General features: G+C 49.9%; 1 long non-coding RNA gene across 3 annotated transcripts; it reads right to left on the bottom strand.

Annotated features, from left to right (window-relative positions):
* Positions 1-903: 903 nt before the first annotated feature.
* LOC127313565 (uncharacterized) lies at positions 904-4,008 on the bottom strand. 3 transcript variants are annotated; one of them, XR_007859090.2, is made up of 4 exons: positions 2,943-4,008; positions 2,254-2,360; positions 1,650-1,722; positions 904-1,422 (listed from the first exon to the last, which is right to left on the bottom strand). It is a non-coding gene; the product is annotated as an uncharacterized lncRNA (long non-coding RNA). The 3 variants fall into 3 exon arrangements; XR_007859088.2 differs by having other exon boundaries at positions 950-1,375; positions 2,943-4,003; XR_007859089.1 differs by having other exon boundaries at positions 950-1,357; positions 2,943-4,002.
* Between the last annotated feature and the right edge of the window lie 13,051 nt (positions 4,009-17,059).

Raw genomic sequence — 17,059 nt, 5'->3', positions numbered from 1 at the left:
TTTATTACTACTAACTAGGAAGCATAGGCGCGGCGGCACGCCGCGCCCGTGGTGTTAACCAATTTTGCTTGAGTGCTTTGTTACCTATTTTAGTTTGGAGTGTGATTCTACCAATTTTGCTTGAGTGCTTCATGTTACCTATTTTAGTTTGGAGTGTGATTCTGATAGGTGTAGAACATTTTACCTGAAGAATGACGGTGGAGATGTGTGGTAGAGGAGTTTCCTTTCTTTCTATGGAGGCTTTGATCGATGTGAGAGAACATAAGATAGGTATTCTGGTAGGTTTAGGTGCCTGAGTAGTTTGGCGGTGCTAGGCTTTGCTAGGGGATATACGTCCCAAGGTTGCTGCCACATGTCAAAGCAAGGCTAGGTTATCTGAACCTTTAGTGACAAATAAAAATGAAGCCTGACATTACAGCTCATGTAGGAGTACCACAGAGTGAAAAGATGTATCAGGCAACCTATATCCTAGAACAGATTTGGCAATGGTTCGTAGTTATGTGAAAGTTGTCAGCCTTAAATTATACAAATTCAACATACACTGTTGCTGCACAACATAAGGAATTGTAACTCGATATGTATCACATGTAGTGATGCCAACCATTAGTGAAAGAGAGAAAACAAACTATCTAACCGATTACATCATTCCTGAGCCGCCAAAATAGCTATAGTTCAGATTGTCTATCTAGCTGATGATATTGGGTGTCAACCTTAGTACATCATCTAGATGGACAAAAGGTCTAAAAATAATAAAAAAAAGCTAGATGGACAAAAGGTCAGGCCTTTTCGTGGTAAAGTGAAAAAGATTGCTACCGTGCACACAAACTTCTAGATTTCAGCTCAGTCATTTCAGAAACATGTATTGCAGGAACCTGCAGGGTAATATCAACATACAGTGAATGCTCACTTGTCCCATCTTATTTTCAGAAAGGGAACATCAGGTATAGTATAACAATATATGGCACAACCAAAATACTTGGTCAATGCTCAGTTTTCTATAAGGTGCCATCTTGTGCAATCAAGTATACTTTATAATTTTCAAGTTAGAAAAGGAATTTTAGTGTATTCTCTCAATGCTGACATCCAAAACATGCTTAAACCCAACAACATGCTCTATCACTGAATGATTTCGAATGGATACACAACCTGTTAACCAAATTGCAGCCTCAAAACCATATGTGAGCCAGAGCACATGCGTCAGGGCCACCGAGAACAGAGCCTGCTTGAGCCTCCTTGACGACGGCGCCAACCTTGAAACCAACCGTCTGACTGTTGTCCCACGCACTGCTCGCAGCTTCCATGGTTTATCCGTGACACTCTCCTTGGGGCTACTGCATGGGCGGTGGTCGAGGCAACACTGCAAGCTCGGATTGAGCTAGGGCCATATTAATAACCGGGTATTAATATTGGAATTTGCGCTAACTGCCCATTTCAGATGGGATGCACGTTATAAATAAGAAGCTCCTAGATAAGAGGCTAATATGGATTCATAAACATGCAGTAAATGTTGCATTATTGCACATATAGTAAAAGAAGATAAAAGCTACTCAAGAAGTTTTCTTCGTTTGCACCAACAGCATACATAATAGCTTCAGATTCTGCCCTTAGATGTAAAAGAGAGCATGTAAAATTATAAAAAGAATATGTACCTGAAATGGGACTTGCTCAGAGCCTCATCTTCAATTTGTGTACATAGCCAAAAGTAAGGGTCCTGACTTCATCCTGAAGTAAATAAATTAGTCAGCAGCACGAACAGAATACCATACCTTTGGTTCACTTCTTTCAGATTTGCACGGCTAAATTGGAAAAATAAAAGATAAGCCAATATTCCCAAAATCAAGAATGAAACATCTTGTTACCCAGTTGATGAGTGTAACTTTGGGATAAGCTGATTTTACGATAATAATTGTTATCGACTGGCTGCTAAAGCTTTTCATCCTCAGAATGAGACATTACTTTTGTAAATATCCATTACCGTGAAAACCTGTAACTATGAATATTAACCTGTAATGAAAAAGAAGCACATGTCTTCCCATTTCTATGAACTTCGCAAGATGTTAAGTGCACAAATAAGCTAGATGTCTCTTCTTATCAGCAGATAGAATAGAAACTATTGTCTGCTAAAAAAACTGCATGGATGGAACTAAATGCTTGGATGCACATAAATTAATAACCCTTGAGAGAAAGATGAGTGATTTTGTACATTATGGGAGTCGATACAGTGGTCATAGTACTGAAAACTGCAGGACATACCAATATTGCGCGGCTGTAAATATCAGTAGATTCCGGCTCCTGAAGAACACTCATTGGCTCAGGACATTTGAAATCGTTAACAGACACTCCAGTTTACTGGCTAAACCCTGCATAACAATTGCAAACATGAAAAGCATCTCCATTTATTAACTGACATCAGAACTGAACCAGGACCTGGAGCATCCACTTGAAGAGATATTACATCTATACTCCAAAAAGCATGCGGAAACCTGAAGTATATGTGATACAAATGTTGCAAAAAACAACTCATGATCTTCCACCCATTTTTTCTAGGCGGCCTAGAAAAACTCAAAGGTCACCCATAAATGAAAACTAAATAGAATAGAAATTGGATGAAGCTACTGTAAACACTGATGGCAATAACAATTCATAAAACTTCAGTAAAAACTTCTACTCGATGTACTTCTATATTTTTTGCCAATTGCATACAACATATTCTGATGATTTCTTATGAAAATTAGAGCATTTTACTTGCTTTATCATTATCCATGTTTCTGAGAGTAAACTAAGGTCACCATGTTATATCAAGTAACCCAAATGGTCACCAAAGGGGCTAATCTCTTGGTCAAATAACAATTTATGGATATAAATGATTTAGGAAAGTAGAAAGTACTAACCAATCCAATCTATACTCAAAAGTAAAATACAATCTATGAATCTGTACTCACCTTCCCAGTAGAAGTCTTGTTGACACTCGTTTTGCAATTCTCAATAAGGTGGACAACTTGAAGAACTCAACGGCACACTGCATGGACAGTTACATCCAGCCTCTTGTGTTGATGATGGCAGTGAACTCCCATCTCGTGCAGATGTTCTTGATGTCAAATAGGGTTAGCTAAAACACACACAAAATTAATTATCTCCAGATTTGCTAGTCCTAAATTAAGATAATGATCAAGCCTCTTCTCTCAAGCATCACGTCTAATAGTTTGGAAGTGATGCTCTATGCCATGGTCGAAACACAACAATCAGATGAACAATACAACACAGAGAGGTAAAGGTAAGGTAATAATCTAAAAGGAGATAGCCGAGGAGAATACAGAGGAGTAATTAGAGGAAAGAGATCAGGAAGGCAAGAGAAAAAAAAGGACTCAGGCGCCCCTGTACCAAGCATTCACCGCGGTAGGATCCCCCGGTGTGCCTACCTTCGATGAAGTAGTAGCAGCCGCCTTCCCCACTGCCTCCACTGTCGAGGAGATCACCTGCCGGAGATAAGAGATGAAGCAGAAGTAGCTTCCCCCAGCGCCTCCACCGTATAGGAGGCCGGTGCCCCCCACCGGCATCTCCGTGGATGCCTACCGCCACCGTGGTCGGCTCCACAGCGCAGGCGGCGTGGGCCACGAGCAAGGGCGGCTGGGCTGGGTGACAAAATCGCAGGGCGGAGCTCGCGCGGCAGCCCGGCGGCGAAGTACGGGTGCAGCGCGCAGCGGCCAGGATGGGCTGCGCGTAAGAAACAACCGGGGCCAGAGGTGATGCCCGGGCTGGCTGTGCGTATCGGGGAAGAAAGAGCTCGGTCGCCCGATCTTCCGCATCACTACTCCTACCCCGCGTAGCCGGCCTCCTCTTGCTGTGTGGTGGCGACCAGAGGCGCGCCGTTGAGGTGGTCACGGGGAAGATCCCAAATTCTCGACCAGGAAAATCTCCAAGGAGAGGCCGATGGAGGCGGAGATGGTGGGGAAAAGTCCAATTGCTGCTCATTGCCACGACCCAATCCAGAACTGTCTCCATTGCTCGGTGGTGGGGTCTACCACCGCATTGACTCAACTAAATCAAACACTAAGGAAAGGAAACCGGAAGAGGCAGCTAATAATACACAGTACAATATCATCCGTGCCGGTAACCGGTGGATTGGCTCTCCCAAAATAAATGAAGGAAAGTAATCGTTGAAGGCAAAGAAAAATAACAGAATACGCGTCGCTTAGGGAATGAAAGAAAACGGATGGAAATTACGCAATCTACAGTGGCCAAATCAATATCAGGCGTCTAAACCGTTTAGCTTTTATATAGGGTATAATGTCTGCTAATCACGATCGCAATTGATCACATTAATCTAAGGAAATTGTTTTATGTAAGAGTGTTAAATATAATTTGTGCAGGCATCTGCCATTAGATCTCTTTGTCTTTTTCATTGATGTGTCTCCCCTTACCATGAACCAGAACAGATACACGCTTCTGAAAGAAAAGAAAAAATGTTTTTGAGGAGAGGAACAGATATGTGTGTCTGCTCCCTCTGGAATTCCAGTTCATTATGCAGAATTTAATTATCGCATCAGGAAGGCATAAAAAACTCTTTATTACCAAAGATCATATTTTTTACGTGAAATAATTTTAATGTTATATAGTTTATATTATGGAAAACCCTATTGATCACCCGGGGGTGACATCTGTGCCATCCATCCTCCATGCGACGACGCGTGTCTCATGGACCCACATTATCGTCTTCTTCCTTGACCCTTTTATTTCTCTCACAGGAAGCGTTCCTCCACCTCCATTTTTAACATCGCGGAGCTCCGCAGCGGCTCGGCCTCACCCAACTTCACCTCCCGGAGCTCCTCCGCCTCATCAACATCCACCGCCCGGAGCTCCTCCATCTCACCACCCGAGACAGCCAGTTGCACCACCCGGAGCTCGATCACGTCGACCTAGGCCCTTGCCTCCTACGAGGCACGGTGTGGTCGGCGCGAGACTGATGATGGAACCCAGGTCGGTGATGCAAAGGTCGCCCGCCGGGGAATCACTGTTGCCCTGCATCTCAGCGCCCGAGGGCTGCATACTCGGGCTCACCCGCACACATCTCACCGAGGCGGTCGCCGACATGGAATATGCTGCCGAGGTGGGCGGTGGATGTGGGCCTTTCTCCTAACGAAGGACTAGATTGCTCCCAACAACGAACATGCTTGCTACAAGGGGTGCCAGCCTTGCTACAAAGGGCGATGGACTTTGCTACCATGGTGCAACGACTCTGCTACCATGGTGTGGCGGCATTGATACAAGTGGCGGGTGACCTTGCTACAAAGGGCGGTTGGTTTTGCTCCAAGGGGCGCCCGACATTGCCACCTTGGCACATCGGCCTTGCTACATGGATCTTGCGGGTTGCTACCCATGGCAAGGTGGCGTGAAGGCGGTGCTACCAGAGTGGTGCTACCAAGGGCCAACAATATAGATGCTTCACCGGCGGCATCACGTTAGGTTTCTCCGACGTTCGCCATGGTCGGCAGAGGAGATGTGTGGCGGCGGGAGAATATGTTGCATCGGTTTTCCGGTGACGCCCTTGACGGGGTTCTTCGGTGGTTCCCGCGACGGGGCGACGCCCATGACAACTCTAGTTATGGTTGTGGCTCACGGGAGGGATGGGGGAAGACAATGGCAGCGACATGTGCAGGGAGGAGCGATTTCTCATTCTTTTTTCGGCGAATTTTTTAAAAGGAGAGGACATGTGTCGCCCTCTCCACCCAGGGATAGGGGGATTTGATCCCCGGGGAATTGGTGACCTAGATATCTATGCGGGACTTATAAACCAATGTGGAGGGAGGGTATAAAAGACCAAGCCTAGCTAGAACTTGCCAAATCAGCTCCAATCAGTTTCGGGATTCCATCCGAAGTAACCACTCATAGTAATTCTACTAGGACTAGCTTACGTTTGAAGCTGCCATGAACTCAGCTATGACACAACTCTACTAAAAATTAACAGTTTTGCTAATTCTCATTAAACTGAGATTTATCTTAGAGCTCATTAGAATCTGCAGCCGTTGAAATCGTGCCAAGATTCGTGTGGTCGTCTTCTACCTTGCACACACCAAGCAAGATTCGTGTGGTCGTCTTCTACCTTGCACACACCAAGCGGGAGGAGGGAGGGGGCAAGGGAACGTCCGCCGAGCCGGAGCCGGTGACAGCGCGGCTGGCCATGGCGAAGACGGCGACGGCGAGGATGGACCTTAGAGTTTGGGGTGCGGGTGCGGGGTGCTAGCCCCGGAGAAAAAGGGGGTGGGGCTTGCAGGGATGGCCAGCGCAACGGTGGACCGAATGAGGGGGGAGCTTGGGGCTGGGCGGGATAGCAAGGTGTGCAGCAGCATGCCAACCGCGGGCGGGGTGGACGACAGTCCGGTCAGCGATGGTTGCGGGGGAGGCCAGAGGCGGAGAAAAATATCTACAAAAAGTCAGTCAAGTTAGCTCTCAGTTAGAGAAACTCTAGCAGATCCCCCATATCAGCATGGATACGCGGAGGCGGGCCGATATGGGGATTTCGGCTGTTTTTTGGGCCAGACCAGACCCCGCATCGGTGGTCTGGCCCGGAAAATGTATCCAGGCCGCAACCCAAATCGCCAAAACACCCACATATATAGCGGTCGGCGAGGCGGATGGGGGCCAAACCCCATCCGCTCCTCCGCCTCTCCGCCTCCCGCCGAAGAGCAATCAATGCCCCTGCGACAAGCAATCGACACGGCGTCCTGTAGATCGAGCGACCCCACCTCCCACCTGCGACGATGGTGGCAGGGCACGGACGCGGGGGCGGCCAGATAGGTCGTGGCGGACGCTCCACCGAGCGCGGTGGGAGCACCACCACTCCGCCTGCCGGCGAGAAGACGGAGGCGGAGAAGCTCTGCTCCGACGCGGCGTGCATCCGCGGTAGCTACAGGTACCACAACTACGACGTCGCGACGCCGCCCGCCTTCGCCAAGCGCGAGTCAGAGAGCTACCGCCGCGGCCGCGCCTCCTCCCCTTTCGCGGCATCATCGTCGCCGAGGTCGAGCTCCCGCTAGCGCCCGTCGACGGCGTTGGTGGTGAAGATGGAGGTCGACGCGGAGCCGGAGCTGCCGCGCCTCCCGCAGTTCGTCCCGGCGACAACCTCGATGACGAGCAGCTGAAGCTCGTCCTCCCGCAGCTCGGCGTGAACGCGGGGCTAGCGTCGGGCGACTTCGTCGAGGAGCGCGACCTCGACACGGTGGTCGGCCTCGTCGCGCGCTCGAGCCAGCAGGACGCGGACAAGGCCGCCGAATGGAAGCACATCGCCGAGGAGCAGGGGCGCGTCTTCATCGACCTCGTCGGCGACGAGGAGTGAGGAGGCCGCTCCGACGCGTCGCTGGCACGGCATAGGCTCCGGTGAGTATCCTGGAGCAGATTTTGCTGTAATGTAGTCCAGTGACGGTGGATTTCAACTCGGATTTAGGAAATTCGAGTTCCTTTTGATGGAATGTAGTTGAATTTAGGGTCAATATAAGTATGAACTGTCCGAACGAATTGATCTTCCGTCTTGTGCGCGTTTTTTCATCAAATTTGCAGTTTTATATGCAGTATCTGAACTGCGTTGGTGTTTTTCGAACCCGAAATCCACGTTAGGTACCCTGAATATGCGGATTTGGGATTTGGAGTTTGCCGTATTTGTTAGAGATGCTCTTACGCCCTAGACATACCCCAAAATTAAACCAACACGCTTATGGAAAAATAAACGCGGAACAGGACCTACCAAATCCTGGCACATCCCACCGCCATAAGGGACCCACCAAACATGAATTCAATCCGGACCGAATCTCGCGAGCTCCCGCTGTTCTGTCTCCCCTGAGCCTCTTTCCTTTCTTGCCCATCCCGTTTCCTTCCTGAATCCCGATCCAGTTTCTTGCCCTAAATTCTGGTCGCATCTTTCTTCCCCGCTCTCCCGCTAGCTCCATTCCTGCTCTCGCGCTTCCGACCACGCGCCGCCATGGGCGCCACCGCGGTGCTCCCGCCGCCTCGGCTCCCGCGCCGCACCGCCGCCATCGCCGATCTGTACTCCCGCACTCCCTGCCTAAGCGTTAACCCGTCCTGTATGGCGGCTGCCGCTGCCCCCAAGAAACCGAAGCGGCCCGCATCCACCTGCAGCGGGGAGCCTCCGGCGAAGCGCGTATGCGCCGCCTCGCCCCATGTCGTGCTCGCGGCCGCCGCCGCCAACGTCGGCAGCAAGAAACGCCCTTGTCCGAGCAGGGGCAGGGATCCGAAATGCTCGACGCTCCTCGCCGCCTCGCCCAATCTCGCGGCCGCCGCCAACGTCGTCGGCAACAAGAAGCGCCCGTGTCCGAGCAGCGGCGGGGATCCGAAATGCTCGACGCTCCTCGCCGCCGCCGCCGCCGCGATCGAGAACCAGTCCACCGACTCGTCGCGGAATCACCTCCCGGAGATCACGCCGGCGCAGCCAAAGCCTTCGACTGGCTGCAGCATGCGCGAGCTCATCGAGAAGGCCCGTCTGGCCAAGGCTGCCGAAGGGGCCGTCGAACGGAGCGAGATCGAGCGTCGCAGGTCCGAGGAACGTCGCAAGCTGGAGCAGATGGTGGCGACGGCGGACTTCAACGACCCGTTCATCGATCCGGCCGACGTGCTCATGTCCAGCCAGCAGCTCAGGGAGGCGCGAGAAGCAGCATGGGATGCCCAAGCTCGAATCGTCGCTGCGGCTCGTCAACGTGAGAGGGAGGCGCTCAAGTGCAGTGTGCTCGGCTGATCGAAGCGGCAGCGGGCGCCCAAGCTCGAATCATTCCCATGCCTGGCCGTGGCCGATGTGACATGGAGGCCATCAGTGAGAAAACCCAGGAATTGACGTGCTCGTGATCGGAGCAGATCAGCAGAAGAAGAAACCGTCCAGAATCTACCTTTTTGACTGATTACTGTTGTGCAGTCTTACTACTGCTTAGCTGATCGAAACAGAGGAAGGGAAGGTAGAATAGGATATAGAAGTTGGGACATGGTGTTTTGGCTAGTCTTAGTTGCAATGTCGACTAGGAGTATCACTGGCATGTTTTCCCCTAGTGCGAGTGAGGATCTTAATTTGTTTATTAATTATTAATGTCCGGTAATTATGATCACAGTTGATACATCAATGAAAAGGATTTACTTTTAGTGTATAGGAGTGTTATAAATATGCTTTATGCAAAGCATCTGCCACTAGATCCGTTTCTCTATTTTCACTGATGCATCTTGCCTCCAAATACCATGCATTACCATGAACAATAACAGACACGCTATTCCCGAACAAAAAGTTGCCTTTGTAGTTAAAGTATTCCAAATGACAGTTTTTCAGCAAAGGAACAGATACATGTGGGTGACCCCTCTTGAAAAAGTCACCTCAATAAACAAAACTGACATTATGCAGATATTTATCACATCAGGAAGGTGCCAAAACTCAGCTCTTTTATCACCAAAGATCAACAATACACAGCTCCGTAATACAAACAGTGCATATGATAGCAAAGGCTGCCACTTTATGCCAGTTGAACAAATTAACCAGAGTATCCTCGGCTAGTAGTAGTACCAGAAAAGGGTACTATACTTGATACCAGATCTCATATTCATACTCGTCGAATTCCTCTTATCAACCGCCATGTGGATTATTGTTCATGCCAGTGCAGACAGAAATCAATGGAATAGGAAGCTTTTATTCAAGTGCCCTCCTCATGCTAGGAATCCAGTCAGTCATCAGCTTCAGTGGCAGTGGCGACAGACTTCATATTCATACTTATTTCAGTTGGGTGGCATAGTTACAAACGAGACTTCATGTTCATGCTCGTCAAATTCCTCTGACGAATCGTGTGGAGTATTTTCATGCCAATGCAAACAGAGGTTAACCGAGTATGGATGGCATCCATCCAAATGACAGTCCTCAATGTCCTCGAATGACCAGATCTCCGCTTCACAGATAGCAGCAGAGATTCATGGCTTACAACTCATGAGTGCATTTGATACCACCAGACATGATACATCATCTGGTACATAGCCATTTTTCGAAATCTTCTTATGGAGTAGATGCTTGTTTATTCATCTATTGTCCCTTCTTCAGTGCTCCCTCTACAGTTTGACATTTCCAGCACCCTGCCAGCATGCTAAATAAATCACTTGGGTGTACCATTAGGCAACCTCATTTCAGAACACATAGTAACATACATCAGAAAATGTGTTGCACGGTTTTCCATATGCAACCGTCATCGTGCATTGTAACTGGGCCAGTCTCTCGATTTTGCCAAAAACTGCAGACCTGTCGTCATCAAACAAGTCATTTTTGGCGGCAGAAAATTGGCTGGGAGGATAGCATGCCTAGCTCTGACTATGGATACAGTTATTGTGCAGTTTGAATCCTTCATATAGTTGATTAAAAGAAACTATATATATGACACAAGCCTACGAGTGAGTCACCCAGTCCATAATTCAGAGAGCACTTGTTTATGACCGAGTCAGTTAGGAGTAGTGTAAGCCTGCCTAGATTTGGATTGCTCATGTATGTACTCCTGAACCAGGGGTTCATATCTTGAGTTTGAACCATGATACATCAAGACAACTGAAACCACTTGATAGCTAGTCATTACCATTACATCAGGCAACAATAATCGAGCCATTGGGGTAGATATTTGCTCTGAACATTTGCAAGACAGGGAGGAGCATGTCCATTTGACAGGAGTAGCACTACTGCATCACACCAGAATTAGGAAGTACAACAATCAGTTGGTTCTTCTGCCTGGAATTTTTCCTTCCTCTCCCACCAGCTCAAGTCAATGCATGGTCTCGCAGGTTTGGCTACAGCCAGAATTAGCAGCACAAAATCACTTCTGTGGTTGGACTTTTCCCATTCCCCAGCAAGAACTCACTCACACGACACTCCAAATCACATCCCTCTCCGTTCCATATCTTCCAAAATGCACATGATCTCGTCGCTTACAGAAGTATGCTGCGACGCCGCCCCTCAGTGTCCGCCAAGTCGGGGAAAGAAAAGTGGAAAGATCAGCAGGGGTGGCGGCACGATGGTATCAGCGACGGCAACGGTGGATAAACTGTTCCTTCTAGGCGAGCTAGCTGGGAGCAGAAAGTACTCGAGCTGAGGTGTGTGTGGTTCGATCCAAGTCGTGGACTCGACGATAGCTAATTGATGGCACACCCTGACATGTGGTTGTGGAATATGTGTTTTTTTTACAGGTGTGGATTATGTGATTTGAAGGTTGTATGAAAAAATAGTTTAAATAAAATGTGTGTTTTTATGAGAAGAGGGTTCAAAAGCTGTAGCATACCAGGGCATTTCTCGGGCCTGGTCGGGCCAAAAAAAGCCCGACACTAAATACCCCGGCACGACCTTGGCTCGGCCTGACGTCGGACCTAAATTTGCAGCCCAAACCTGGCCCTAGCAGGCAAAATCTCGTTGGGCCTCGGGCCAGGCCTCTTCCTTAAATGGCCAAAATGCAAAGCCCATGCTCGTCCTAGTTGTTGGGCTTAAATCTCCGGTAGAGGCTCAACCTGCACGTGTTATTAGGCCCAGCCTGGCCCGAAATTTTTTAGCCGAGCTAGGACGGGCCGACTGTGCCAGGCTGCTCATGCCCAACTACGGTCAGACTTTTTGCGTGCTGCCTGAAGCACGCCATCACGCCCGCTCGTGTCCCAGCATGGCATGAGGGGTGATGTCTACGCACGCTTCTATTCCTGTAGACAGTGTTGGGCCTCCAAGAGCAGAGGTTTGTAGAACAGCAGCAAGTTTCCCTTAAATGAATCACCCAAGGTTTATCGAACTCAGGGAGGTAGAGGTCAAAGATATCCCTCTCAAGCAACCCTGCAATTAAGATACAAGAAATCTCTTGTGTCCCCAACACACCTAATACACTTGTTAGATGTATAGGTGCACTAGTTCGGCGAAGAGATAGTGAAATACAAGTAATATGGATGATTATAAGTAGTAATTGCAATCTGAAATAAAAATGGCAGCAAGCGAACATGTAGCAGAACTTGTTGGAAACGGTATTTCAATGCTTAGAAGCAAGGCCTAGGGATCATACTTTCACTAGTGGACACTCTCAACAATGATCACATAAGTGAATAAATAAATGCTACTCTCAAACACTCTCTTGTTGGATAACAAACACCATATTCATTGTGTAGGGCTGCAAAAGCACACCTCAAACCGGAGTAGAATTCGACTACCTCATCACTTTGTGAAGGAAAAGAACAAGCTCCACAACGTAATAAGGGAATCACACACGATGCGCACACTGTCATCATCACACCGAGGATACGAAGAGGGGCCCACCCCATATGGCGGCGCGGCCAAGGGTGGGGCCGCGCCCCCTATGGTGTGGCCGCCTCGTGGCCCCTCTTCGTATCCTCTTCGGTGTTCTGGAAGACTCCGTGGAAAATAAGACCGTGGGTTTTTGTTTCGTTCAATTCCGAAAATATTTCATGTGTAGGATTTCTGAAACCAAAAACAGCAGAAAACAAGAACTGGCGCTTCGGCATCTTGTTAATAGGTTAGTGCCGGAAAATGCATAAAAATGATATAAAGTGTATATAAAACATGTGGGTATTGTCATAAAACTAGCATGGAACATAAGAAATTATAGATACGTTTGAGACGTATCAAGGGGTTGGCACGACACATTAATGTGTAGGCCCACGACACACAGTCAACATGGATGGTCCGAACTAGCACCCCCTCCCCACGCGGCATGCATCCCTGCTTCGCTCCTCCCAATCGAAACAACGACCACATCGACTATACACCCATATAGTGATCCCACACTTATATATAAAAATTCTTCTCGAAATTCTTCCACCTTTACTGACACCTCCACCACCACCACCACCAGCTCTAAGAGGCGTAAAAAACCTCGAAGATCTGGCAACACTTCACGGAAGAAAAATACGTGAACGGCGAAGTTGTCACGAAGACTAGATCTGGATGCTTCCATTGGGGTTGCAGTTGGAAATTTGCTGTGCAAAAGGGAGGAGGAAACCGCCACATGATGAGGCAAATGTAGAGGCACCTCAAGCATATTGAACCTTTCCCATTAGCCACCAAGAACTCATCACTTAAGAACATGCAACGGCTACTAATGGGCTATTATTTACTTCCTCCGTATCGATTTAATAGGCGCGCACGCAGTTTAAGACAAAATTTGACCACTAATTTGGTCAATAAAATATAAATTATATGTATACAAAATATATACCATTAGATTCATATTCAAACAAGGTTTTCGACGATATAATTTTTGTAACATATATTTTATATTTTATTGACCAAAATAATGGTCAAAGCAAATTCTTGAACTACGTGCATACCGCGTGCCTGTTAAACCGATACGGAGGGAGTACTAGGGAAAATGACCAACACACAGACCGTCACCAAAGATGTGACTAGTAGGTCTGAAGATCTAGAACTGGAAAGACGCCTCCTTCTCTAGCGCCGGTGTGCCACCGCTGATCGAATTGCCAACCTTCCCGTCCATGGCTGGCGCGTTGCCGCGACCGCGACGCCTCACCGCCCTGCCCCGTCAAAGCTCCTTCTTCGCCGGTCCATCGCCGCCCCCGCCCCCGCCATCCCTCTAAGCTCCGCCCCCTTCTTCCCCGGTGCCGGCACCCCTCACCAGCACCCAAAAACCCTAAGATCCATCCTCGTCATCGTCGTCTCTGCTGCGGCCAGCCGCGCCATCACCGGCTCCGACTCAGCGGATGTTCCCCCGCTCCCTCCCTCATCCCGCTTGGTGTGTGGACGGTAGAAGACGACCGCACGAATCTTGGCGCGATTCAATGACCGCAGATTTTCAGATGCAAGGTAAATCTCAATGTCGTTGCCTAATCGACGGTACCCCGGAGGAGGGATCCTCACGAGGGGGAGAAGAAGTAGGAGCCATAGGGCGGAGTGCTCTCGGGACGGTGGTACGCGATTTACCCAGCTTCGGAACACCTGCATGATGACAGGGCCTACTGCTGCTTGTCTGGAATTATCTGGGCGCTTTCGCGTTGTTACAATGAGTTGTCGTTCTGCCTCTAGGGCTCCCAGGATCCGGCTTATATAGGCGCACGGATCTAGGGTTTACATGGAGAGTCCTAGCCGGAATACAAGTTACCTAACTACGGTACAATATCCTGCCGTGTACGTCAAGGATCCGCCTTCCTTCTAGGCCGTGCTGGATCCGGATACTATATGGGCCTCCACGGATCCGGCCTCCTTCGTAGGTCGGTTAAGATCCGGCTCCTCGTTCCTGGGCTGGACTTCATCCTTCACGATCAACAGCAACTGGGCCGCCCGATGGGCCACATGCCTCACCACCAACTATGGGCCACCCGGGCTTGCCGGATCTAGGCCATGCCGTTGATATACCCATAAAGTATACCCACAACAGTAGCCCCCGAAGTTCTCCGAGATTCATCATTCCTCCGACTTCATTCAGCTCGGATCCGAAGAGAATCTTGAAGAGCTTCAAAACTTTTACTTGATTCCGGGTTCATTCACTCGAAAATCCTTCATCTTCAGATTGGGTATTGCAACGGAGATTCCGCTTTTCCCGCGTACAACCTCCTTATTTCCCGCGCTAAATTTTCGCAGATGCAAATCTTTAGCCGGAACTTTCGGGAGTGCATGGTTAAGTTACCTCCACGTCGTTTTACCGCACTTGACCTAAGACACGTGTCATCCATCCCACGGTGCGACCGTTCCGTTTCCACCATTGGATCCGAATCCCGAATCTCCGCGAGTGGCCTATAAATACCCCACGGCTCGGTAATTCTTCATTGTTTCACCGCATCTCACCACTTCATCTTCTTCCTCGCGCCGCGCCGCCCGACGGATCTCAACTCCGGCGAACCTTCCGCACGGGAGCTTCACGCGCCGCCGCCTCAAGCCTCTCCTCCAACCAAGATTGCCACGGTTGATCAAGAAATCAACTCCGCCGTCGATTCGTGGTCATCGGAGGCTCAAAACCGCCAGTTCGTCGACCTCTACTTCGCCGGAACTTCGCCGGACCGTCGCGCCATTGCCGGTACGTGCACCGGTCTTGTAGAAGAAGAAGTAGCTGTAGCGTAGATTTTCCGGTTACTCAACTTAGCTCGCATGGGTGCAGCCGGAAGCATGTCTCACGGTTCTCCTCACTGCACTGGTAGTTCTCCGAGTAGCCCGGATCCCGATGCCGTGGAACCATTTTGCCCGGATCCCATTGCGTATCTACCACCATATGTTTCCGACGTTAGGCTTGCTCAACCGTTCTCCGCCTCTTCCAGTACTTTACTAGGCCGGATCCCAACAGCCCAAGAGCTCGAAGAGGAGCTACAAGGCCAAGCTAGAATGGCAGCCAAAGTACAAGAGGTGGAAAACAAGAAAGCTTCCAAGGCCCGGAGCCGTGAGGGGGTGCGGGGTCAATGGTGGCCCTGCGAGACAACTGACGCGGAGCTCCGGGAGCTTCAAAACGAAGGCATGATCTCCGAGCATTGGAGTTTCACGCGCGACTCCGACATTCCCAATCCCGACGCGGACGAACGCGTCATGACAAAGGCGTGGGTCGAGCGCGGATTATCACTCCCTTGCTCGGAGTTTTTCCTCTCCGTCCTCGACACGTACGGGCTCCAGCCCCACAACATCTGCCCCAACTCCTACCTCCTGCTCTCGAACTTCGCAACTCTCTGCGAAGGGCATCTAGGGATCCGACCTGATGTCAAGCTGTGGCAGTTCTTTTTCCGAGTGAAGAAAGAGACGAAGGACAAGGCCATGCTGAACTGCGGGAGCATGACTTTCATGCTCCGACCTGGCCGTATGTATCCGCCTCACGATTCCCACGAGTCCGTCCGGTACTGGAACGCCGGATGGTTTTATGTGAAGAACGCGTCAGTTCCGAACGTCCACGATGGACTCCCGCCTTTCAGCAACACGCCTCCAGAAGAATTGGCGAGCTGGAGCTTCATCCCCACGCTTGCCCAAACACCCATACTGGAGAAGGCCGCGCGGAGGATTTCCTGGTTAGTTCATGATGGACTAACCGGGGCCCAGCTCACCCTCAGCTGGTTTACCCGGAGGATCCAGCCCCTGCGCTACAACGCACGCCTGATGTGCGCTTACACTGGGCGGACGATCTCCTCCGAGTCACTCGCCACGATCTTCCGGCCGACTCCCTCAAGAGAAGGTCCAAGACGTTGGTGAAAATTCCTAGGGGCCAACAGGTCCCGGAACTGATCAAGGATATTAGCACACACGACAAATGTCCTCCGGTAAGCACTTAATCCTTCGCATTCCTTTATCCTTTCACAATTTTCTAAGTGTTTAACTTGTTCTGCTCACCCTTTTCGTAGCTTGACTCTTTGGCGGAAGAAAACCTACGCACCATACTCCGAGTTCCCGTTAGCGGTGACTCGGTGGAAGAGGATCCGGAAGACCCTGAGGAGGAAGAAGAACGAGTGCCCCGAAAGGCTGCTCCTCGACCTTCAAAGCGTCCCCGCGCCAAAGTCTCTGGCTCCGACGCCGGAGGCAGCGGTGAGGCTTCCGCCAAGAAACCCAGGGTGGTCAAACCACCTCCGCTTGACTCCAGGAAGGCGGAGCGCCAGCGCCTGAAGATGCTTTCGACAGCAGGGAGACCCTCACGTCCCAACATTCCGGGCGCAGCGTAAGCTTCCGAGTAACATGCGCTGTTTATCTTGGTAAGATGTGTTATGTATACTTTCCTTTTACTTGCTCACAGGAATCCGAACCCTACCACCGCGCGGACCAATGTTCAGGAGCATATCACTAAGTATATGCAGAAGAAATCTCCCGTCGTTGGTCCTTCGACGCCAGTTCCGCCGAGCGCTCCACAAGCCCCCCTGCAGCCTTCTCCTCCTCCCGCGGACCAATCTCTGACTCCTGCCGCACCCACTCCACCGGAAGTAATTCCGGTTAGCAGCGACAGAGCGAGCGGAGATGGTTCCGGCGGCAAGGGTCCCATCAACGACGAAACTGAAGGACGAAAACAGGGGGATGCAGAAGTTAATTCTTCTGGCAAAGCTGAAGCCACCACAGGTGATATGGTCGTTTTCCCCAAAA

This window comes from Lolium perenne, chromosome 7 (assembly GCF_019359855.2).
Source record: "Lolium perenne isolate Kyuss_39 chromosome 7, Kyuss_2.0, whole genome shotgun sequence".
NCBI lineage: Eukaryota > Viridiplantae > Streptophyta > Magnoliopsida > Poales > Poaceae > Lolium > Lolium perenne.
Note: the sequence above shows the minus strand (reverse complement) of the source record. Positions and strands in the feature narration are given on the sequence as shown.